The following is a 25,290-nucleotide window of genomic DNA, read 5'->3' as shown; positions in this document are numbered from 1 at the left end:
TGACTGGATGTGACATCACTGGTATCATCACAAGAAAATGCAACATTCCATTGTCTTAGAAAAGAATGATTGCTTCATTTCTTTAAATATAATTTCCAACTATGGTAAAAGTTTGAAAGATTGTGAAAAAGTTTTTACTTTTTCAAATCTTACTTATTTTGTTGGTAGTAACTATCTAGAGTTCAGGCGTTTCATAAAAATATTAAATGATTTTATGTGGAACTTTATGCACATTTAATATTTAAACCATTTCTAATATTTTTTTTTTATTTTTAGCATACACTTAAGGCAAAGAAAACTTAGTTAAATTATGTTTTACCAAGCTCCAGGGAGCTGTATCATTTTTTTTCCGTGACATGACTCTGAAAAATTTAGGCCAGCACCCTTTCATTAGGGATTTTCAGTGATTCACATGTGCACAAGGTTGTCCAAAGAGTTCAAGTGTTCCCAAAAACTGGACACGAGACTTTTTCTGCAGGCTCCGAGGCACGATCACTCAGCCTCAGAAAATTCAGTACCTTCTTTCAACTGTAAAATTCCACAGGAACATTTCACATGGTTCCATTGCAATGTTTTACACTGGACTACGCCCTATTTGAAAAAGCGGTCCGCTGACAGGCTTACTCCTTCAAGTCACTGACCCTCGGTGCCAACTGCCTTGGACCAAGTCGTTACCCAGCTGTCTTCCTCCAACGTTGTCTTTAGTAAGACTTCAGAGCCACCTTTCTTATAAGCCTGCGGGGCGGGTCAAAGTCTGGAGTAGCTGCCCACCCTGATCCGACACAGTTTTTTTCCCTTTCCTCTGGGCGACTTGGGGCCGCGACCAGTCTCCAGCCTTGGCTCGGGAAGCCTAGCATTCCATGCGGGGCACCGTGGAAGTGGCAGGTGGGCTCAGGGCCACCTCCTCATGACTACTGTGCAGGGTGCGTTAGAAGGGCTAGGCCAAGGCCAGGGCCACTGTCCCCGCGAGGCAGAGCCGGCGCTCCCAGACCTCCTCCCTCTTGCCCTCCAGGCCCTGCGCCCCCCGGGCATCGCAGTGGCGGACACCTTCCAGGGGGCGGGGAGCCACGACACCTGGGGCAGTCGTCCAAGAGCCGCTGCCACCCGCCCCTCCCCCAGCCTCATGGGGGTGTTTATCTTCGCCTCTCCTCCTCGCTATTTTCTCTTTCACTTTTCTTTTCGCTGGGGGCTGGGACGCCCTGGGTTCCCGGCGCCCAGGGAACCCCTGCTGTCTCGCTGGCAGCCGCAACAGTCCGACGTCGAGAAAGGGAGCCGGGTGACCGCGCCCGCCCGGCTGCGCTGCCTGCCGCCCCCTACCCTGCAGCCCGGACTCGATGGAGGTACAGAGCTTGGCTTCTCCGCTCTGGGAAGGGAGGTGGTGGTGGTGGCAAGGGCGAGGGAACTTTCCCCGAAAGCCTGCGCCTCGGACCCCTGCCAGCTCTGGCCTGACCCACCCGTCTCCCCCCGACCGGCGGCCGGTCCGGCCGCCCCGCCCTCTTATATGACCGCGACTTCGGTTTTCGGCTACGCTACGTGCAAAGGTGTTTTCCCCTTCTGACCCTTTATTCCTGTCGTGGGCTCTCCTCGCTTCCAGCAGAGCACAGATTGCTCGTCCACTTGCGGGTCCCGCGCGGTGCCGCCGAGCGCTGCGCTTTTTCCGAGTCGGCGGCTGCGCAGGGCGGCGTGCGCTCCACCGGCAACGCGCCGGCCGGCGGAGAGGGAGGGACGCGCGCCTCGCTGTCCCCGCTGATCTGCCGGGTTCGGAGGAGGCGAGGTCTCACTGCACAGAGCGCTGAGTTCTGCACCTCGTGGAGCTCAGAAAGTTCAAGAAAGGTACTGCAGCTCCCCGCTTCTTTCTGCCTCCCTCCCAAACTCCCCGCCGGCCTGTGCCAACTCGTGTGTGAGCCCGCTTGTCTGACTCGACCATTGTTAGCAAAATCAAATTACCCTCCTCTTTTTCGTTCTGGACACTTACCTTACTTGGGAGCGGAATTTACAGGAATGGTCTTCGTTTGACAGTCAGGCTGAGCTTCTGTTGTTTCCAGAAAATCAGTGCTAGAAATTGGGAAGAAATGCAGGAGACTCGTATTGCATTGGAATTATTATTCAAGGTTGCTTTAAAATCCAGTTAATTTTTTCAAGTGTTACTGAGATTGCATGTTCCAAAAGTATACAATATATTTGAATTTAATTAATAATATATTGAATTTAACTTCAATTTCCATGCATTTAAAATTTTGTCAACTTCAGAGTCTGTGTAAAGCAAGGTTAATTCTTAGATGATGCTTATAAACAGATTCTTAAATAGAGTGAGCAGAAGTTTTGAAACTGGAAGTAAAGTGGTTGTCACTCGCTATTTACATTATGTTTTGAAAAGCTACTTTCTAATGTTATGACACTGGTGATGGCATCTCCTTGTAACTGATAGACATCCTTATCTTGTCAGTGTGCCTGAAGAGGCTTTTTTGACCTATTGAATAAACAGATCAGGTCTAGGTGGTTACAGCATCCTACTATGCAGAAGATGGACTGTTCTGTGGAAAGCATCCAGGTACAATATACATTAAATTTTGAACTCCTGTCATTTCACTAAAAAGCAGTGTGGTGGGCATGGTAGACAGAGGCAGGAGGTACAAAGGAAAGGACTAAAGACAAAGTAGTAGCCATTTGAGATTTAAAATGAGGAGAACATTTTAAATTTTACTCAAAGTTAGAATACTAGAAAACTCTGAAGGTTTGTTCTGGTTGTGTTTTAATGTCACATCCTCGTATTTCCCCTTCCATTTTCTCCTTTCAGAGTTTTCATCATATTCAGAATGGCCTTTCCAGCAGTACCATCCGCTCTGTGACAGAGAGACAGACAGGGGTTAGTTTGGTGGCTGGTCTGGAACTTGTGATAGGCAGAGTGTTCCTATACTTTCAGATTCAGTGTTTTCTGCTGATATGGAGTGGAAACTCCAGAACCTGATGTGAAGCTATAGTTCTGGAATTAGGAATTTTCCTGCAGATTACTGGTGGGTTAAGGAAAACAATTTGCTGCTTTTTGTTTTAATCCATGAAATTAGTGTGTAGATGTCAACAGCTGTATCACAAGACATAATGTTTGTCAATGAAATGCATGTTTATAAACTTCTTTGGAGGATGCGGGAAAACAAGGGTGTAAAATTGTTTGAAATAGAATTTGATAACTGGAGAGTTTTAAAACCTAGAGGATCCTCCCTCTCAGGTTTGCTGGCCCTGGGTGGACTTCAGGAAGGCTGTGAGTGAAGCTCAGAAAAGTTACATGAAGGGGATTTTTCTGAGGAAAATACCTGTAACTCTAATAAGCTTTTTAAATACATCTCAACTCTTAAACGATTTTTTAAACATTTGAAAAGTTAGAAAGCTGCCCTTTCTTCCTCTCTCTTTTAAGAGTTTACTGTTTTCTTCGTTATGTAACTATTCTTTTGAAGGTTAGTTAATGATAATACAGAGAGTAGGATTTTAGCCCACAACTTGAACTGTGAGAAATAGTGAGTCATAACCGACACTTGCTGAGTTCTTCTTACATAGCAGACATTATTCGAAGTATGTGTGTATTTTCAAAAGTTGTCATCATAAACTTATGATGGTGTTGGGGACTGTATTTTATAACTGAGGAAATTGAGGCTTAGAGTAATGTAATTGAATAACTTCCCCAAAGTCACAGAGCTAGAAAGTGGTAGAGTTGGAATTTAACCCCAAACAGATCTAAGATCCCTGGCACTTATGAATGGAGATGTTATCTCCATAGAAACAGTTCCTGCAATTGGACAGTGACAATCAACCCCTATTTCATTTTGAGGCAGAGTGATATAATGATAGAATGTTGGTTTTAAAGTAATACTTATGGGGTACTTGTATTGTTATTATTAGTTATATATTTAAAGATTATCTTTATGATCAAATAATATTCACAGGAGTTTCTATATATGCTTGGCTCCTTGCAGAAAAAAATTTTTATGGTTCCTGAATGAAAACATTTGTCCAGTTTACATAGTTTTTGCTGATGGAGTTGGACAAATAGTAGGCAAATATGAATTGATCTGTAAGTTTGTATTTATCTATCTAACTGTCTATCCACCCATCCATCCAAGTCAAAGGCTGGGATTCGTGGAGAGATCAGAAGATTCTCACATATCACAACTGAGGTGCTGTAGTCAAGTATTTGGGAAGTCCCCTTTTCAGAAGATTTCATGGTCTGAGGGTCGGCAAGAAGCCAGCTTCTTTCTTTAGTTCAATATTTACTCTTAGATTTATTTACTTGGTGGTTACAGATTACTGCGTGAGCCTGTTGAGGGTGAACATTCCTTCTGTGCTCACTGCTGTCCGGTTTTGTGGATTGGATGAAAAACTCCATAGGAGAGTTGAGAGAACATTTGTGGGTTCTGCTGGTAGTGTTTACTACTATTTAATGGTGAATTTTATTAATTCATTATAACCAATTTTTCATATATTATTATTTATTAATTTGCTGTATGTCAAGGAATGTTACTCTTTAGAAAAAAAGTTATTCAGTGCTGGTATCAGAAATAGGAAATAAGAAACTCTTTGCCTCAGTTCAATATAAGGATATTATTGGTATGCATTTTCTACCTGGAGGCAGGGTATTATATACATGTATTTTCCAGTGTTTCTTCCCACTGTGAATCTGGTGGTGCCTGGCAGGTCATTGTTAGGGCAGAGACTGAATATAGACCACATAAAAATGCGTTTAAAAAAACTCTGGATGTTTACTAGCTGGTCGTGTTCAAAGACTGCATAGTTGTTTCTTTTCCAAACCCTGACAGGAGAGTGACAAAGTATTTTGTCAAATAAAGGAACTGAAACTGAAAATGACCCCAGAAGAGAAAAATATGATGGCTGTAAGATTGGTGGTGGTGGTAGGGGAGGCAGGGGAAGAAGCTAATTATCATAATGACACTAAAGGAGCCCAGTGACACAGTCAGTGATCCCTTTTATCACTGAAGTCTCCTCACCGGTTCTTTTGCTCATGTAACTCTGATAAAAATTTGAGAGAAGAAATACGTTGGCCTTTGAACAACAGGGGTTTGAACTGTGAGGTCCACTTCTAGGCAGATTTTTTTTCAACAGTAAGTCCTGCAGTACTATCAGAAATCAGGGGTCGGCTGAATCTGCGCATGCAGAATTGCGGTTGCAGAACGGCAGGTGCGGAGCCGCGGATACAGGGGAACCAGGACCTCTAGTAAATTACAGCAGATTTTCCACTCAGCAGTGTTGGCGCCCCTGCTCCCTCTGATTGTTCAAGGCTCCGCTGTACCCTTTGCACACTGTTGGCACTGACCTCTAAAATTTTCAAATAATTATTTTTAATTGAACATTTTGCTTAGATATTTCCAACTTCTTTGATCTCCTTACTCCACAGCAACAAAGATAAGTACATACATTGAGATTTAATTTTTTAGCAGAATAAGTGTATTGTTTAAAATCATTCTTTATGTTATTTTAAGTGTTACTAGTACACAGTTAACCAGAATAACCCACTAGCCTTTGATAAGTAATCATCAACATAAAACTAAACTATATTGGACGTGTATATATGGACGTGGATGTAGGTAGTGCTGATATCACTGCTTTGATGAAAGAAGGGAGCTCTAATATTCATTTTAACACCTGTCCCTCCCACCTTGGAGGGCCAAAAGTGCAGAGTAGGATTCTGGATTGGGAGAGAGATACGCCTCTCTTTTGTAAAATGAGAGAAGGATAATTACGAAAGGGGAAGTGGGAAAAGAGAACTTGCTAGAAATCTGCTTGCCTCAGACACATTTCAGGCACATAATTTATGAAAAGGGGTTCCTATGGAAGTAGCGGATATGGAAGTTCATTTCTTTGGAACTCTCGATAGTCACGCAGATCGTGGAAAGTTGTGGGGGTTCCCCAGGGTTGTTTGCTCCTCACTTTGAATATCTCTGATCTAGTTCAACCTTATCCCCATCCTCTGTGCTTGATTTCTGGACTGCCATGGCTCACTGTGCCTAAAAATAAAGTGTGTGTGTGTGTGTGTGTGTGTGTAGGGGCAGTAAAAAGGGGTGTCTGGCTGCTATAGAGGCTTCCCACTGACAGCTCTGGTGAGGCTTGGAGAGCCTCTGTAGCCTTATTTCCAATCACACTTCCTCTGTGCTCTAGACACACTTGCTAGATTCCCTTGTCAGCCTTCAAGTGTCCTGCTTGGAATGCCCACCCTCTCTAACTTCTGCTGCCCTCTTCTACTGCCCAGGCAGAATTATTCTCTCCCTTATATAAGTGTATTTGGTGCTGTCTGCATCCCCCTACAATAGCCTTTCTCCCTGTAAATTCACCTTATTGTGTGTCTGTCTCTAAATTTATGTCCTGGGTACCCAACAGGGGGTTGGTCGTACTCACTGATTTCAACAATCATTGAACAGTTTGACAGCTGAGCAGAGGAATGCAAAAACAGGTAGGAAACATAAGTAATATAGCAAAACTCATTGCTGGAACATTATAATAAAAACATTATTTTAGGAAAATTGGTCTGGGTTAGGATTTATGGAAGAAGAAACAAAAAAGAAAAGAAAAGAAAAGACATATTGGAGCCAAGGAAACCAGCCAGAAATCCGTCGCAGTCATTCAGGGGTGTGGTCTCATTTCTTAACCCATGTTAAATCCAGCAATTAATGCTTGGGTCTCTTCCTTGATGCCTTGTCAGCAGGACTGGAGAGTTCTTCATTTGCCTTCCTGGCCATCCCCCTCTCCTTAGTTTCCTTTTTTTCCTCATCAACACCTAGTTCAGTCTCTTTTTCTGGTTCTGCACTTCCCTAACCTTTAAATGTAGGCGTCTGAGGGCTCAGTTCCTGGCCTTTTCTCTGTCTTTGCTCACTCCCTTGGTGATCGTTTCCTGCAGTCTCCTGGCTTTCAGTACCTTCCAACGCTGATACTTCATAAATGTGTGTCTTCAGTCATGGCCTCCCTCTGATCTCCAGACTCGTATACGCAAGTCTACTCAGCATCCCTGATCGGATATTTAGTATTCATCAGATTCCTGGCTTCAGCCCCCAGACCACTTCCCTCACTACTGCCTTCTTTATCCCACCTGAGAGCAAATCCGTTCTTTCAGTTGCATGGATAATCAATCAGTCAGTCTTGGAGTTTTCTCACACCCCACATTTAATCGGATTTTCTTACCACCTTCACCACTGCCACCCGGGTGCAGGCCACCACTCTCATGTCTCATGGCATAATGGCAAGAGTTGGTGTCTCTGTTGCTACCCTTCCCCTCCCTCTCCACCAAGATGGTTTTAATTATCTGTTTCCAGTGATCTGCCCTGCCTGCATTAAACAAACAAATAAAACCATGTAACAGACAGACAGAAAACACTCTGGAATGCAGGGGCTTAAGTGACAGTAATTTGTTATTTGTCATGATTCTACAATCTGGGCGACATTCAGCTGGTTGGCTCCTCCTAGGCTGCTCAGGAATGAAACATTCGAAAAGATTTCTTCATTTGTGTGTCTGACACCTCAGCTGGGCTGGCTGTGAAGTTAAAGGTTCCTCCTTCGAGCCTTCCTTTTCCATAAGAAATAGCCATCACAGCCCGTTAGAAATAGCCTGTTAGCCATTACATAGGCCACTCCCTGATCGCAGAGAGTTAATGTTCTAGAGACATTTTGTGTCCGTCTTTTTGTTTAGCTGAGGGTACTTTTTTTTTTTTTTGTACAATCTTCTTATAAACCTTGGAGACTCCCTGTAAACTTCATTGAGGTTCATTCCGTTGGGAAAGACATACTTAGAAAATTCTTAAAGCAGTCTCCAGTTTACTTTGGCTGTAAGTCAGAATGCTGTGGGAAAAGCCCTTAAAATTTTTATAAACACTTTGGTCTCACTGACAGGGTCTAGAGGTACTCTCTTAAATTTTTTCCAGCTGCATACCTGATTTGATCTTTAACCTGTGAGTACGTTGTGCTAATAGACTTTGGATTTGATCTTTGCCCTAAGACTGTTTCTTTCTTTGAGAATCTTTTGCTGCCTTGAGAGGCAATTTTTATTTTCCAACCTAAATGATTTCCTCTAAATTCGGGTTGAGTGATTTCCTCTAAATTTGGCTTGAGCGTTTTAGTTCCGTTTTCTCTTCCTGTAATTACTCCTCGGCAGGGAAATGAAGCCAGGTATCAAATTCAGAAATCTTCTTAGCCAGGTCCACAAGTTCATTTGATACCTTTTCTTTCTACCATATTATTGTAGCCAAGCATCTGCCACTATGTTACATGAGTTCCCCTTCCTCCAGCCTCTAATAATAATTTCATCACTGCCTTTCTAGCTTCACTAAAAGTGTCCCTGCTACTTACTCCTCAGGTGTCTCCCCATCACCTGCTTTCATGTCAATTTACGTGTCAGTTATTAATTGCTATGTAATAAACTACCCCCAAGTTTAGTAGTGTAAAATAAGAGTCCTTTTTATTTATTCAAAGTTCCAAGGTTAGAAATGTGGACAGGACCCAGTGGCAATGATTTGTGTCTACTCCAGCATGTGTGTGGTCCCAGCTGGTATAACTCCAAAGATCAAGGACTATCTGAGATTTTGTTCAAGAAATTGGGTCATTTATATGGGGCCTTAGTGCTGGCTGTTGGCTGAGTTCCTTCATTCTTGGCTTTTCCACATGGCTGCATTGGGCTTACTCACAACATGGTGGCCTCAGGGTTGTCAAGTTTCTTACATAGTATCCAGCTTCTGTAAAGGAGGAAGTCAGATTCGAGGGGAGAGGACAGAGACTCAGCCACTTGCTGTGTAGAACGTCATGCTTGTTTGTGGAAGGAAGACATTGACGGCCACCATCTTTGGCGATAACCAGTCACACGTTGTGGTCCTGTTAAAACATTAATCAGCTCATGCCACACCTTTATTCAAAATCCTCCATTGCCTTCTCATCTCACTTCAGTAAAAGCCAGATTCCATCAGAGTGGTCAGTAAGGCCTCAGTGATTTGTACCTCTATTGCCTGGTCTCCTCCTCCTCCCTTAGCTCAGGGCTTCAGTCGCACCGACAGCCTTTCTAGCCCTCAACCGTGCTGCTGTGTTCTTGTCTCAGGGTCTTTGAACTTGCTCTTCCCCCTGCCTAGAATGCCCTTCTCTCAGACATGGCCCACTCCCTTACCTGGTGGGGGGCTCGGCTCAGATGCCCCCCTTGCAGTGAGGCTTTCCCTGACTGGTGTACTTCATGTTACACTCCCACCAGCCCTCTCTGCTCAAATTCTGCTCCGTACCCATAACTGCCTGATATACTACCAAGTTTATACTACCCTATCCAAAACTCGGGTTCAGGTGTGTTCAGAATTCAGATTTTTTTCAGTGTTTAGAAAGGTAATTGTTATAGACTGAGCTGTGTCTCTCCCTGTCCTCATCAAATCTGTATATTGAAGCCCAACCCCTAATGTGACTGTATTTGGAGACAAGGCTTTCAGGGGGTAATTTAGATTAAATGAGGTCGTAAGGGTGGTGCCCTAGTCCAGTAGGACTGCTATCTCTATAAGTAAAGGAAGGGACACCAGGAGTGAACGTATGTAGGGGAAAGGCCATGTGTGGATGTAGTGAAGACAATGGCTGTCTTCTAGCCAGAAAGGCAGGCCTTAGGGAAACCAACCCTTCCAGCACCTTTATCTTGCACTTCCAGCCTCCAGACGGTGAGAAAATAACTTTCTGTTGTGTAACCCACCCTGTCTGTGATGTTCTGTTACGGCCGCCCTCCCAGCGCACACTGATGGAGCGATACAATGCCTTTGCTGTACCCCATACGACAACTATGGTAGATGGTAAGCTTATTCAGGTACCTCCTCCAAAGTGAAATTAAATACAGATTATAAATAGGCTTATGCCAGTTCATGTTTTGTTACTCAATAAATTAGACAAAGACTTTCAATTTTTAGAGACTTTTTGATGTAAGATTTTTCAGATAAGGGACAATGGTCTTATATATGTTTTATTCACCTATTTCTTTGTTAATTCCCATCTCTCCCCATTTGTGCACGAGCTACAGGAGAGCATGTGTTTTTGTTATTTTGTTCATCGCTATATCCCCATCACCTGTCAGTGCCTGGTGAATGATAGTCTCTCAATAAATACTTGCTGAATGGATGCTAAAGAGTAGGATATTTTAAAAGTAATGGGAAATAAAAGCGCTATTTCAGGAAGATCTAGTTTATTTATACATTTCTTTATTTATTGTGTTGCTTTCTTTCCCTCAGCAGTGAATGATTTGGAGTGCCTGGGGTGGGCCAGGCACCGTTCTAAGCCCTTGACTGGCTTTGGCCCAGTTGGAGGTACAAAGTGCAGGAAGCATCCTGGTGGCTTTGAGATTTCAATCCTGGGAGTCAGGAGAAGCTAACGTTGCAGGAACTGATGTGGGTTGTAGCAGAAACATGGAGGTGAGGCAGGGAAAGGCATGCACTTCGTTGTGGAAATGTGAGGATTGAGATAAAAGTAGAACATAAAACCAAAAATGCCCTGTAAGCCATTAGAAGTACTACACTGAAGACTAGCTGAGCTATTTGCAAAAGAGATTTTGGCTCCTGGGCTAATAGTCAGGAATTTTTGACTGAAGCCAACTGTCACAATATTTCCCCAGGAGGCAAATGTACATATGGAAGGTTTGGGGTCACATAAGAAGATGATAGGGACTTTACTGAGTTAGGCACCCTGAAAGAGGAGATGTTCAGGCAGTGTCTTCAAGAAAGGGCTGGCCAGTTTTCAGGTCTTCAGAAGAGAGTGTTAAGCTTTTCACACCTTCTACCCTTTTCTTGCCTGTCATAGCCACTCTGTCTGCTCCTCTCAGGATGGATTCTAGGTCCCTCATATGCCTATTCTTACCCACACATCTTTTCCTCAATTAAAAATTGAGGTATAATTGACATCTAACGTTATATGAGTTTCAAGTGTACAGCATTATGATTCAATATTTGTATATATGGCAAAATGATCACATCCCTAAGTTTAGTGAACATGTCACCATACATAGTTATGATTTTTTTCTTATGATGAAAAATTTTCAGATTTATTCTCTTAGCAACTTTCAGATATTCACCATAGTACTGTTAAGCATAGTCACCATGCTGTACATTGCATCCTCATGACTTATTTATATTATAACCAGAAGTTTGTACCTTTTGACCCTCTGCATGTATTTTGCCCCTCACCTCTGACAACCACCCATCTGGTCTCTCTGTGAGTCACCTTTTCTATGAAGTTCTCCTGGCAAAACCCCAACTTTACCCCATCTCTGGCCACCTGGAAATACTGACCGTATCCCTCCTCTGCGCCATCTCCACTGATGGATCTTTCTCTAAGAATCTGCGGTATATTCTGTATTGACTCGTGTTCAGGCTGTTCCTCTCCTTGGGTAAATGACCAAGGTGGTACAAAGGATGACACGAATTGTGATGGTGGAGTTGGTAAGGCTGAAGTTTGGGAAACGCCGAAGTTTGGGAAACGCCACATCCTTATGTGCCTGCCACCTTGCCTGGTACATAGTAGACCTTTAATTATGTTATTTTTGTTGTCAGTAACCTATCACATTGCTGAGCGGTCAAGTAACATAAGGTTCTGAGAACAGGAGTTTGACTAGATTTGACTGGAAATAAATCACTCATGATCACATAGCTATTAGAATCTGCCAGCATTTTCTTTATTGTTAGGGTCAGGACAGGAAGTAGAAAATTTCCTGAAGGCCCATTTTGGGCTAGGCTGCCAATGGAATCCTTATATTCATGTGTAGGATGACACAGATGAGCTTTTTGAATTAGAATGATTTTTTTGGAACTGAAAAAAAAAAGGGATGTTTAATATTTTGTGTCAGTTTTATTAGTTGACAGGATAAATTATATAAATTGCAAAGTAAATGCTTCAATAAATGAAAGGAATGAGAAGCAAGCCACACCCTAGTCTCTAAATTCTTCACGTAAAAATTCTTTCATTTCCTTAATTCTGCAATATTTGCCAACTATCTTGGAAAACAAATTCAATTGTACAAAGAAGATTAGAGAAATTTTGTAAGAAATAGTAGTATTATTAATATTGAATTTATTTGGTAGCTCTTTTCCTGAGAATCCAAGAGAACAAATGTGCAGGCATAACAACATTATTCTGTCACTTAAATATCTGCAGTAATCCCAAATGTCAGATTAAAGAAAAATGTATTATTTCGTATCTTTTGACTCCTCGATAGCAAGATCTTCATTCTCATTGTTTTGTGAAGGACTTCTAAAACTTTGGACATGCGGTTTTATGATGGCTTATTTGTTTTGATATGAGGTATTTCTCCTCTAAAATTTGACCTCTGTTAATTCGAAGTGTGTTACTCAGCCTCTGCAGCTCACACGGCATTGGCTTCTAGGCTATGGTTTTGAATCAGGCAGGGTAATAATGGACCAGAAGCTCTCGGAAACAATAGCAGATATGTATGATTTATTCAGTAACTTTTCTGTGCATGGCTCTCTGCCAAGTGCTGAGAGGGATAAAAAGATGAACCAAGCATGATTCCTTTTAGGACTTATTACCCAGTGGAGCAATTAATGTTCATCTATGAAGAGCTGAGTTACCCAGTGCACTACTGTCTGATCTCTGAACAGACCAGGCTTTCTTTCATTGCTCAACGTGTGAACGTGCCCCTCCCTCATTGGCAGTTCACTGTTTCATCCAGTGTCTCTTCCTCTCCTGTTTTTCCTAACTCACTTACCTGGGCCAGACACCGCATTCTGATACTATTTCCTCTGGGAATTGTTCCCTTAGACCTCCCAGGTTGGGCTAGGACTCTCTCATTCCTAATTTCATTTAGTACATATTTCAGGACAATTGGACCTCCATATCTGCAGGTTCCACCAAGGGGAGATCGAAAACATTCAGGAAAAACAAATTCCAGAAACTTTTAGAGAGCAAAACTTGAATTTGCTGCTCACCTTGCAAGGCAACTATTTAGGTAATATTTACATTGTATTTACATAGCATTTACAATGTGTTAAGTATTGTAAATAATCTAGAGTTGGTTCAAAGTATACAGTAGGATATGTGTAGGTTATATGCAAATACTATGCCATCTTATATAAGGGACTAGAGCATCCTTGGATTCTGATATCCAGGGGGCTGAGGTGGGGTAGGGGGAAGGGGTTGTCCTTCAACCAATCCAGGTGGTAAAAAGAAAGAAGACTATAGTTAGCATTTATTTTCTGCCATATGCCAAGCACCTTCACTTTGGTAATTGTCCCAAGCTCCATGAGGTGATTTCCTCACCACTTTTCAGGTGATGAAACTGAAACACCAGGCGTTGAAGGTGACTTGGCCAGACTCCACAGTGTGTTGGAATTGGAGTTCGAATCCAGGTCTCTCTCCAGAGCCTTCCCTCCCTGGAAAAACTAATAGGAGGCATGAAGATGAAAATGGAGGGGATCAAATTATCATTGTTTATAAGTGAAAGCCATGAAAATTAGCAAACTACTAAAATAGTAAGCGAGTTCAGCAAGATTGTCAGGCAGAAGAGCAACAAAAAGTCAGCAGCATTTTTCAACATTAAATAAAATGTTAACTAACATAACACAACAGTAAACACTCAACACAGCAAGAAGATGCTCTTACCACAGTCACATAGGGCTTACTTGAGGATTGTATGGATGGTCCAATATTAGAAAATCTATCAATATAATCCTAAGGGATTCAGGAAGAGTTATTATCTTAGATAAGAGCTTGGTAAGATTAGACAGGATCTTCCAAATAAATACACTAACGAGTGAGTGAAAGAATCAACGATCCATACTAAAAAGTAAACATCATACTTAATACAGAACTTTAAAAAGCAATTTTCTTAAGTTTTGGGAAATGATGTCACTATCAGTACAACTATCTAGCAGAGTGTTGAAGGCAAAGATAATAATAACATCTCATTTTCACTTGAGTTCTTACTATGTGCCAAGCACCATTTTAAGTGCTTTATATGTTTTGCTTATTTAAACAGTAGTCGACTCTGAGTTCTTTATTTATCTTTGTTTCTTATATCTTTTTGCTTCCTCCCCAAATTATGTTAAACAGGGTCAATGAAGGGTGAATTTTTCTGAGATCTCATATGCTTATGTATTTATTAATTTGGTCTGTGCATTCAAATAATGGTTTCTCTGGATATTTAATTCTCGGTACAAGGTTATTTTTCTTCCACATCGTGGGGTCTCTACTCCATTATCTTCTTGGATCTGTTGTTTCTTTGGAGAAGCCTGATGTCAGTCTGACCTTTGCTTTCATGCTAATGAATATTTCTGAAGTTCCTCCCAGGCTTGAATGTTCTTCAGTGCCACTAAAATATGCCTGACTTTGCGTATGGGTTTGCTTTTAATTTATCTTCTTTGCCACTCTACTATCTTCTTTATTTTGTGGTCTTAGGTTTACAGGTTTCAAAAACATCTTGCTTGTTTTCTCATTTATTTCCTTTCTTCTCCCAGACCGCATGTGGGCAGAAGCTGCAGTTTCTGCTTTCATCCTCCGTGTCACTTGACTGTTCCTTCAGTTTCCCCAAATATTATTTCCCTAACATTCCCCACGATGCTGCTGATCTAACTGTGTAGCTCATTCTTCCACGCTCCAACAGTATTCACTCTAGCATTCAAGCTACTTACTTAATTCCTTACTTATTCCTTATTTTTTAAAAAATTTTATACCCAATTATTTCTTTATAATTTCTTCCTCCTGATTCATGTGTCCAAGATCCATCTCACTGTTCTACAAGCTTGTTTTGTTTTGTTTTTTGTTTTTTCAGTTCCTGTTTAAATTCTTATCTCTTCCACTAGGCTTTCCCCATCTGGCATGCATTTTTCCAGTATTTGTCTCTCTTTTAAAGGGTTTCCACTATATAGTCTTCCCTGTAAGCATCTCTTTCTTAAATTGAGAGCACCGTCAGCCTAGTATTGTCAGCCAAGAGACAAAGCCATAGCTTACGTCCCTCCAAATGTGTTGGTTGGGGCATCCTTCAGGTTAAAGACCCTTTACTGTTGCCTTCTGGATTTAACAACTCCACGACTCTTCACTCTTCCGATACCTTGTTCCTCAAGGATCCTTCCCAGTCTCTTGCTTTTGGTGCCCCACCCTCTGGTAGTAGTGATGGGAAAAACCTTTACTTGGACCCAGTTATGCAATTGTGCTGCCCGTTTTTCTGAAGGCCCCATGAACAGGCCCACCAAGTATCAGTCAAGTGAAGCATCTCCCAATGCTGCCTTTCAGGGACAATGAGAGAGGGAACAGGATGCAGCAACTAGAACCTTCCTACTCTTCTTGTCCTCCACTTCTGACCCCTGATTCTGTCCAGTTCTAGGCTTCCAAAGTGGCATACAATTTCCTTCTCCCTCCCAAGGGATTTTCACAGATTTGGCATCCCTTCCTAAGCATGGCTTGGCATTCTACGAACCACCTTATTTCTTCAGAACCCATAGAGCAGATTTCCAGAGAGGAAGCCAGCTGCCCTTGCTGGCTCCTTGTCTAACTAGGAGCTGCCTGAGATGAATTGCTCTCCCTCCTCCCAACTGATTTATTCAAGAAACAGTAGATATGTGATCTTAGTGGATGTACTTACTGGAAGGGACTTTAGACACCTTCCAGTCAAGTCTCCCTACTTTAAAGCTAAGGACACTGAGGTTAAGAGACATGAACTACCTTGCTCTGGTCACATAGCTGTCTAAAGACAGGACTGGGACCAGGGCCCAAGTCTCTGGGCCACCAGCCCATTCCATGGTTTTGGTGAGATTAGGGAGGCTCCAGTTTTCATCAGGGAGCCTTCAGTCTCAATATTACATCAACTACAGTTTTGGAAATCATAGCATTTTAATACTGAATAGGATGGAAAGATGGCAGTCTGCATGGAGTCTAGTTGGTCAACACCACCACTGTTTACATGAGTCCAAAGAAAGAGATTTCATTTCTGTAAAAATGAACGTTTGTAGCCCCAGCCCATGGTAGTGACACATTTAATGTTAGTTGCTTAGAAGGCTCAGTTCTGTAACTGAGTGGAGATAATTTTCTGTGTTGCAGAGATATTCTACAAGACTTCCCATCTGCTTGGTTCTCATTCCATGCTTGTTAAAGAATCTTCTGATGAGTAATTCGATCATTTAAGTTCACCCTCTGTTATTTAGGGATGGTTCTGGTTCAAGAAGCAGCCACCTGTATTTACCTCTTCATGACCCCTTCTGAAAACAAACAAATAAAGAAGCCCTCAAAAGAAATCTGACATTTTAAACTTCAAAATGCAGCCACCTTGGACATCCTGTATAAGGACACACAGCAGAGAGGGTCAAAATCCTAAAGACCATAACAAATATGGAGCCCAGTGGCAGGTATGAAGCACACTGACTGATGATGTCAGTACAGCCCGTTTTCTTTGCACAAAGGCTGAGGACCATGGAAGAAGTGGCAGAAAGCAGAGAAAAATGGAAAGCGAAGATTAGAAAGAATAAACAAAGGCAGTCTATTCATAGTAGTTTTAGTAACTACTGTTTAAATAAGACTACTTAATGAGACCAAGGAAAGAGGAGGTAAAGAACTAAAACAGATTAAGTCTCCTAATCTGGGGGCAGGCATTCTGTTAGCTGTGTCCCAGGTAACTACACACAGCTCTGGTGGAGAGGAGCGGACCAGCAATGCTGAAAGGGAAGACAAGTTCCACCATCCAGACCAAGCAAAGCCAGCAGTCACATGGACCACACGAGAACTCACCAGTGCAAGCACTCTGCCAATTTTTAAATAAACTTTGTTAATAGAGACAGCCAGCCTCTTAGCAGTATTGTAAGCATTACTGCTTTGCTATGTAGACTTGAGGAGTTTAGTCTCCTTGTCAGGGAGGAGCCCAACAAGCAGCGTCTTAGAAATAAGACGTTTGGGACCACTCCGGCACGTGTGTGGGCACTGGACCCAGTTATGCAATTGTGTTGCCAGGCTGGGTTAGGTCGTTTGATCTATTACATAGAAAGCCAAATATTTGGAATGGGAAACACCAGAGATATAATCAGCAAGAAAAATAAAACATTAGGAGAATGAGAACCAGCTCTAGCAAAACCAGAGACAGAGCGCTGAGGGGTTGTCGGTCTAAAGTGCATCTGTATTTAATCCAAGCTCAGCTTTGCCTTCACTTTTTTCCACTTAATTGTTAAGTGCTATTTCTGAGGATTGTGGTAATCGCACCTCTTTTGCTTCTGTTAGGGATTAGTGAGAAGCAATAGAAATGTTTGAATCCAGTTATTTGCCAGCGGGAGACGTGGTACATAATTAAGCTGCCATTTCCACTGATAGGTTATTATCAGCAGGTAGTAAGAAGTGTGCATCATTGTAAATGGTCATATGGCATTTCATGCTGCAACAGATGAGGTATGTCTTCCGCGGCAGCACCGAGCATTCATGTAGAGATCAGTGTCATTACAACTGTTATAAATCACAACATATGCTTTAATAGTTAAACAATTATCTGTAGTGGCAGTACTGGAAAATTGCTTAGTAATGACTGGCTGATTTTTATGATGAAGAATGATTTTTGTATAGATCTTTTTATACAACTACCTGAAGAATGCCAAAGAAGAACATTCATTTTAAACAGGTTCTTAGGAACTTTTTGCTTTTTGGCTCATTTATTTTTAACTGCAAATATTTGAAGGGTCAGAAGGTCACCAAAATAGCTTTTTTTTTTTTTAGAGTTTAAAATTATAGATATTGAATATTCCGATTATATGAAAATACTTCATGTAGGACTAAGGCCAAAACTGGCTGCTACTAAATTCAGGTCTACCTGGTTTTCCGTTTGGGAAGCCTCAAGTTAACAAGGGGATGTCTTAGTCTATGAGATAAAAGGAAAATATTGTTTTATTCTTGGAGAGCTCAAGCTACAAGTTGTCTCTCCCTTTTTTCTCTTCCCTTTCTCTCAGTGTTACTCCTTTGCCATTCTTCTCCGCTTCTCTCTCTCCTCATTATGATTTTTATGTTCTTCAAAACGTGGCTCAGATTTATCAGCTGTAACAGCCTCACCTGAGCCAGCTGTCTCTTCCCCTTCAATTCTGCTGTCCTAGACTTTGCCCTATTCATGGAAAAGTTGAACAGATTTCTTCTTCGTGAGAATTTTAAAGTCCTGTCAAGGGGTATGTGTTCCCATCTAGACCACTGCAATCCAAAGTATGAAGATGTTTGTTCCCAGAATTTGACCCAGTAAAGAGCTTGCACCAGAATGTAAATTCACCGCATCACTGACAGCACATGTTGAGTTCACCCAACACTTTTTTTCTAACAAGACTTCCCTGAAAAAGGAATTGGTGCAAGCTTTCTTCATTGTAAACTGGCACTGTAATACCATGGAACTAGACTCTGAGGACATTAATGGCCTCTGAGGATGTTTCTCTTTCCAATCCTGAGGGTGGAAGAGCCTGTTTGAGGGATGAGATGACTGTTAATAGTGAGGTGTCCTATTCACAGCGGGGATAATCACTAAGGGATCGCATGTTCAGATGCTCACTGTGTCCTGTGTCGTCTGCATGGATGAGCTCACTTGAACTTCACAATAACCCAGGACGTAGGTATCATCATTTTCCCTAGGCTACAGTTGAAGAAACTGAGGCTCTGAGACATTAATTAACTTTCCCTAAACCTTACTGTTAGTAAGTGGCTAAGCTGGAATCTAACCCAGATGTGCCTGAAACCAAAGTCTGTACTATACCTAGGTCAGGGCTGACCAGAAGAAGTTTCTGCAGCGATGACAATGTTCTCTGTGTGCTGTGTCCAGTATGGTAGCCACTAACCACGTGTGGCTTCTGAGCACTTGAAATGTGGCTGGCTCAGCTGAGGATGTGCATTTCTAGTTTCATTTCATTTCAGTTTTACTTGTGTATTTAAATAGCCACATATGGCTCATGGCTACTGTATTAGACAGCACAGCTCCAGATACTTTTAAATGTTGCTGACTACAAGCTAATAAGGGGAAAACCAAGTCAGGAAAATACATTAAGAGAATGTGCTGTTCTTTCTCTATTTCTAGATTTTCTCTGGATCCCACTTTAAAAAAAAAATGTTTTTTTTAGAAGGAAAGAAAGAGACAGAGAAAGGAAGGAAGGAAATGAAGGAAGGATGGAAGGAAGGAAAGAAGGGAAAGAAAGAAAGAAAGAAAGAAAGAAAGAAAGAAAGAAAGAAAGAAAGAAAGAAAGAAAGAAAGAAAGAAAGAAAGAGAGAAATGAAGGAAGGAAGGAGAAAGGAAGGAAGGAAGGAAAGAAAGAAAGAGAAAGAAAGATTAATTTTAAATCCATTGCTATATGGAAGCAATAGGATTCAATTAAAAAACAAGTTATTGACTGCCTCCTCTTGGTTGATGCCCTGTGCTAGGCTGTAGGCATTATGAATAAATGAATAAGAAGTGGTTCCTGTCTTCAAGGAGCTCATAGTCTAAGTAACTTTGTAGAGGATCTTATACATTTTTTTCTCCAGAGTTTCTTTTTTTATGATTACACAAAGTATTTAAATATCTGCTAATAGTTTGTGGTGTTTTGCTTTTAATTTTTAATTTTTCAGTTTTTTAAAGAGGTCATCTATTTCCACAGTTTAAAATTCAAAAGGTACGAAGTGCTTTTAATTTCCTTCCATAGAAACAACTGGTGCTCCCATTTTCTATTGTGCGTCTTTGTCAGTAGTTTGTGCACACACAGGAAAATGAACACATGTATTTCTTCCTTCCCCTTTTTAGAAACAAATACACACTATTGACTAATCTTGCTGTTTGGACTTTGAAAATATACTTTGGCTACTTTTTCATTCTAGTACTGAAAGAACTTCTCATTTTTTTTCCTGTGGATGCATAATATTTTACTTAATGGACATATCTTTATTTAAGCATCCTTCTATTGTTTTTTATTGTTCCCCTATTGCTATTTCCATCCTTCTGCCATTACTGAAAATATTGAGCTGAGTAACTTTAGTAATTATACAGAGTGAACTGCATTCGTGTTTCCCAGAGCATATTCCACAGAACACAAGTCTCAGAAGTTGTTCAACATTAAAAGAGGTTCTGTGACTAAATAACTTTTGATATCTCTGGGTATTCATTGACAGTTCACAGTGCATATCGTCAAACTAAAGGAAGTCCCACAATACTCTATGTCCGTTTAATCCAAGTCTTTCCCAACCCTACATTTTCTCAACTAATAGAATGCACTATCCGTGTAGGCTGAGTTCCCTGGGAAGTGACTCCGAGATAGGAATGTACATGCAGGAGACTCACCAGGGCATGTTCTCAGGAGCAGCGCCCGATGGAAGTAAGGTGGGTAAGAAGGAGAAGGGGAGTGGGATGCTGGCAGCAGAGGCCTCAGCCGACAACTCCCATGGGGAGTGTTCTCAAGCTGAGATGACCCTTTAGAGATGTTCCAACTCCAGGGAAGCAGGCTATTCGCCCAGGGAGGGGCTGTGACCTTGTACTAGGCAGCTCTCTTCCACTGAGAGCATTTCTGGGAAGAGACTCAGCTCTGAGCTCTCAGCTGGGGTGATGGGTGCCTCAGTGTTCACTCCAGCTCTAAAGAGCATCTTTGCATCTTTTATGGAAATGCATATCTATTCTTAGAGAGCCTTGCTGGTCAGAGAAAGTCACTTGGCCTCTTTGGGACGCATCTTTCTTCTCTATGAAAAGTGGGTGCCTGACTGGACCTTCTTTGGAGTATCTATCATTTTTTGCTTTTAATTCCATTTAAATATGTACTGATTGAGCTCCGGGGTAAGAGCCACATTTCCCCAAACATGTGTTTGTCCACATGGAGGCCAGCGATCTGAACAGGTCAGCGGTAATCTTCCATTATCACTGCTCTGCACTTTTGGAGAACATCTATTTTCATAGCACTTTGAAGGGTATGTCACTTAACTTGAAATAGATTATTGGGGCAAAATGGCATAAGAGCTGAGTTGAACGTCTTTGTTTTTTAAGTATTTTGATTACCCCTTGTTAGATGTTTCCTGGAAAAGCTAGCCTGCTAACTTCCTAGAAACTAGTAATTTATTAGTTAATAAAGATAAGACTACATGGGGTATGAAAGGCAAGAGTCCATCTAGCTTTGAACCACAGCCTTAGGTGCTCTTATTCATTCTTTCGAAGCTCAGGGGGTAAACAGATGTAGCCAAAAAGCTATAGCAGTTCCCGGGGTCCTTCCATTTGAGAATCCAGTGGGTCTGAGTGCATTTCCTGTGCCTTTCAGCGCACTTGCTAATTTCATTCTCTGCCTCCTGCAGAGTTCATCAGTTGTGGTGGCCATCCCGGAAGCTTGTTTCCTGGGTGGAAAAGAAAAAGGCATAAGGAACATTGCTCTTAGGTGTGTCCTGTAGAGTTGGTGAAGGTTCCACAGAGAGGATAGAAAGAAAAAAAATTCAAGAAAAGTCTCAAAGGAAAAATTGTTATCGGATAATAGAATTGGGAAGTAAAACCAGGACTAAGGAGTTGGCTGTTATATGAACATGATGTAGAGGAAAAAGCAAAAATGAAAAAACAAAAAGCTAATAAGATTGATGGCTGTGTCTGAGATCAACTTTTGAATTGAACAAACATTTCCTTCAAAAGACGTAGTCATTTTTCCTTTCAACAAAAAGCGTCATAAGGATTCTTGCTCTTCTTATTATTGTATAATAATAACAGATCAGGTGAGAGATTGTTAAAAAGGGAATTTGAAAGGGAATAAACTAGAAAAGACACTGCTAGAGAGTGGGAAAAGTGATGGAATAGGAATTTGTCTTAAATCGATCCAAAATGAATTACTCTTTTCTGAACAATGATTGCCTCTTCCCCTTTCCTGCATAACTGGTGGTATCTAAGACCTATTTATACTAACTCTTTAATGTTTCCAGAACGCAGGACGACTCCCCCCATAATCCATTTTTAATTACCCATTTGCAAAAGCGTCAGATCCTATAGCATTTTGGTTGCTTCCAATTATTCAGTTGTCTAGTTCATTTAAAATCCCAGTCTCCTCTCCGTATGTTCCCTCAGCTCATGTTAGAAAGAGGATGTGGTCCGCATTTTCATGCTTTCTAACCTCCTTCTGGTTTTAACCACGGAGAGTTGGGGACTGAGAGAGTGGCCTAGGGCAGATGGACCAGACAGGCCCTGACCTCACCAGGCCATCCTCTGGTGGCTGTGACGTCTCCTTCCTCACTAACAGTAACCAGGCATTGATACCTTCTGTGTGGGGGTTCCCACAGTTGGGCTCTCCTGCGGGCCATGTGTGTGAGTTCTTCCACACACCTCTAGTGGCCTCTCCACCGACACTCTGTAGGCGATTAGGCTTAACCTCTCTCTACCTCTCAGCTCCCTCCCCTGGTGACACAGCCCTTGAGTCCCTTTGCAAGGAGGCCAGCCTTGAGCCATGGGAAATTCACACAGCTTTGCTGGATCACACGCTGGAAACAAAATGTGATACTTTTCTCTGTTTTTCTTTTTCTTTTTTCTTTAGTCAGGTAGGTTTAAGAGCAAATCAATCCCACCAGTGGACATGATGTCCAGCCAGGGGATGAGATGCCAGCCTGTATTAGCTCAGGCTGCCATAACAAAGTCCCATACCTGGACTTCTGGAGACAGGGAAGTGCAAGACCAAGGAGCCAGCTGACTGAGTGCTCTGGTGAGGACTCCCTTCCTGGCTGGCAGATGGCTGCCTTCTTGCTGTGTCCTCACTTGGGTGGGTGCGGGGGAGCTTTATGAGGTCTCTTCTCATAAGGGCACTAATCCCATCATGACGGCCTCACCCTTATGACCTCACTTAACCCTAATCCAAAGCCTCATCTCCAAATACCATCACAGTGAGGGTTAGGGCTTTGACATAAGAATTTGAGGAGATACAGTTTAGTCTGTAGCACAGTGTCTCTTGTATAAGTCCTGCCATGTTCCTGGCTGATGATTCCAACCATTGCCTTTCCCTTACCTTCCTGATATTTCAGTCTTCTTATATGGACCAGAAATGGGGTCTTGGGGTGCAGTTGGTGGCTTGGAGGTAGTAGAAGTAGTAAGAGTTTGCCTGCCTTTGAGTTCACTCTGGAGCAGCTGTCTGGACCTAGCAACAAAGCACTCCTTAGAATGTGGGACAACTTAATGCTTCTTCATCCCTAGCATTGGGTTCAGTTCCAGGGCAAGAGTAAAGCCACATTCAAAGTCTATTCCTCACCCACCCTCCTGAATTCTGAGCCTCTGCAAACAACATCCCCTTTGCTGGAGTAACATTATTCACTCTTCAAGGCCAGCTCAGCTGCACCTCACTGATGTACTTTCAAGTCCCTCATCTTCCTCTTTTCTATAGGATTAAGTCACACTGTGGTTTTTCACGGGGCTTTCTTCATTCTGCTATTAAAATACTAGGAGCATTAGTGAGTTGTTTGCGGGGTTTTTCCTCCACTGGTTGGCATGTTTCTTATAGATTAAGACTAGTTATCAAGCAAAGGTCCTCATACACAATAAGTTTTGAGTAAATACTTTTAAATAAGTAATTCAAGTAGATGCCAGCTTGCTGGCATGCATATTGAATGGCTAAACTTTTGGAACTTACTACTGTATTGAACTTTTAGTAAATAATAGAAATGAGATTACATGGATAATTTATTATTACTAATAATATAAGTATTCTTTATATCACAGACCATACTGAATTTTGTTTAAGATGTTTTTTGATTTATTTTATAAGTTAGGAATTACGTTGCTTAACTTTTTTAAATGGCCTACATAAGTTAGACTACCTTTTTTTAAAATTAAGAAATATACTATTTTAAGGCTTTCTAATGGTGTAATCTGTTGGTATATTCAAAATCCTTCAAAATCACATATCCCTTGGAGCCATGATGTTATAATATTCCATGTTACTACTGAGTGTCTGAGTGGAGACTTTGCCATTTCACTCTTAGAACAGATGTTTGCAACTTATTTTCAGCATCTTCCTTAGAGTTGCTCAGTAAATTGACATGAAGTCCACAAATACATTTGACATCACATTTACTTTGTGCTGTTTTGTGGGAAAATTAAAACCATTTTAGGAGGGAACTGCATGAAATGTTATAGTTTATTTTAAGTGATGTATGATTATTTCTTTCCCCAAATGAAGTAGCTATAGTCAATGTGGATGTGAGTTAAATTACGAGGAAGGCTGAAGATTTTAGGAATAAAGCCAAAGAAATTCCTATTGACTTCTGAAGCTTTCTGCATATGAGTCTTCCTGCCTTTTCAGGCATGATCAGGTATGGATGTAGTCATAAATCCAAGGAATGAAGACTATTCAGTGCATAATTTTTAATCTTTTTATCTTACCTTTGACTCCTACAGAATCCATTCCTATGTATGGTCATGTGGCTCTTTAAAGCAATGTCCCATCATGTGTCACGCTGGTGATGTCACAGGAAGCAAAGAAGTCAATGGTAGCAATAGCCAGCCTACAGAAGGTCATGTAAGTAAGGTTTTAAGAATTACATCATGCAGTATAGACCCGTTTATGTAATAATGTAACTAATAATAATGAATACGTGGAATCCACGTTATAACATCATATATATATATACACCCGGAAGTTTTTAAGAAATGAGCATCTTAGTTGAAAAAGAAAATGCCATTTGTCACAGAATGTTGAAAGAATTTTCTAAGGACAGAGAGCATTGCACATAACAGAGGTGGGTAAATTTTCTTCTGAAAAGAGCCAGATAGTAAATATTTGATTCTTTGCCAGCCAAACGATTTCTGTCACAACTGCTCAGCTCTACTGTTGTTGGTGGAAAACAGCTGTAGGACATGGGTAGGCGTGGCTTTGGCCTGACAGAACTTCATTTACAAAAACAAGTGGCAGGTGAAGTTTGGTCTGTGGGTCATAGTTTGGCAACCCTGGGTATATAAGGTGAAGAAATTCTGCATCTCACTTTCTACTATATTGCTAAGTTAATTTTAAAGAAACTGGGGTGGTTGAGGTTGATTAATAAATGTAATGCAACTATCAAATTGCTGAATGATTTAACTAATGTGAGGAAATTAGAGAATAATGTAGATTAAAGTGTTTAAATGACTACTTGAAACTGTGGAAAATGTTTGCGAATAATGTAAAATTAAATACAATCTCAAAAAGTAAACAAGCTAAAGCCACAGAAATTGAAATCCAAGGAACTGGCTTCTTCTTGATAAAGTGAACACACACTTAATTTTTACTTTCAGTTATAATCTTTAGGTCATTAGAAAAAATTTCTGTACCATGTGTATAGAACAAGAGAAGCAGTGGAGTGAATATAGGAGTTTATGAAAAGTGAAAC

The 25,290-nt window shown here is 41.3% G+C and overlaps 1 protein-coding gene across 5 annotated transcripts in view; it reads left to right on the top strand.

Annotated features, from left to right (window-relative positions):
* Nucleotides 1-1,200: 1,200 nt before the first annotated feature.
* Nucleotides 1,201-25,290, top strand: part of IL15 (interleukin 15) — a 70,006-nt gene continuing 45,916 nt past the window's right edge. The window contains exons 1-2 of one of the 5 annotated variants that reach the window (XM_010954603.3): nucleotides 1,201-1,340; nucleotides 24,323-24,443. The gene's annotated coding sequence lies outside the window, so the exon portion shown is untranslated. Of the gene's footprint in view, nucleotides 1,341-1,693; nucleotides 1,834-22,695; nucleotides 24,238-24,322; nucleotides 24,444-25,290 lie in introns of those variants that run through there. The other 4 variants (XM_074378172.1, XM_045516415.2, XM_045516416.2 and 1 more) reach the window with 4 other exon arrangements.

The sequence above is a fragment of the Camelus bactrianus genome, chromosome 2 (genome assembly GCF_048773025.1).
Source record: "Camelus bactrianus isolate YW-2024 breed Bactrian camel chromosome 2, ASM4877302v1, whole genome shotgun sequence".
NCBI classification, from domain to species: Eukaryota; Metazoa; Chordata; class Mammalia; order Artiodactyla; family Camelidae; genus Camelus; species Camelus bactrianus.
Note: the sequence above shows the minus strand (reverse complement) of the source record. Positions and strands in the feature narration are given on the sequence as shown.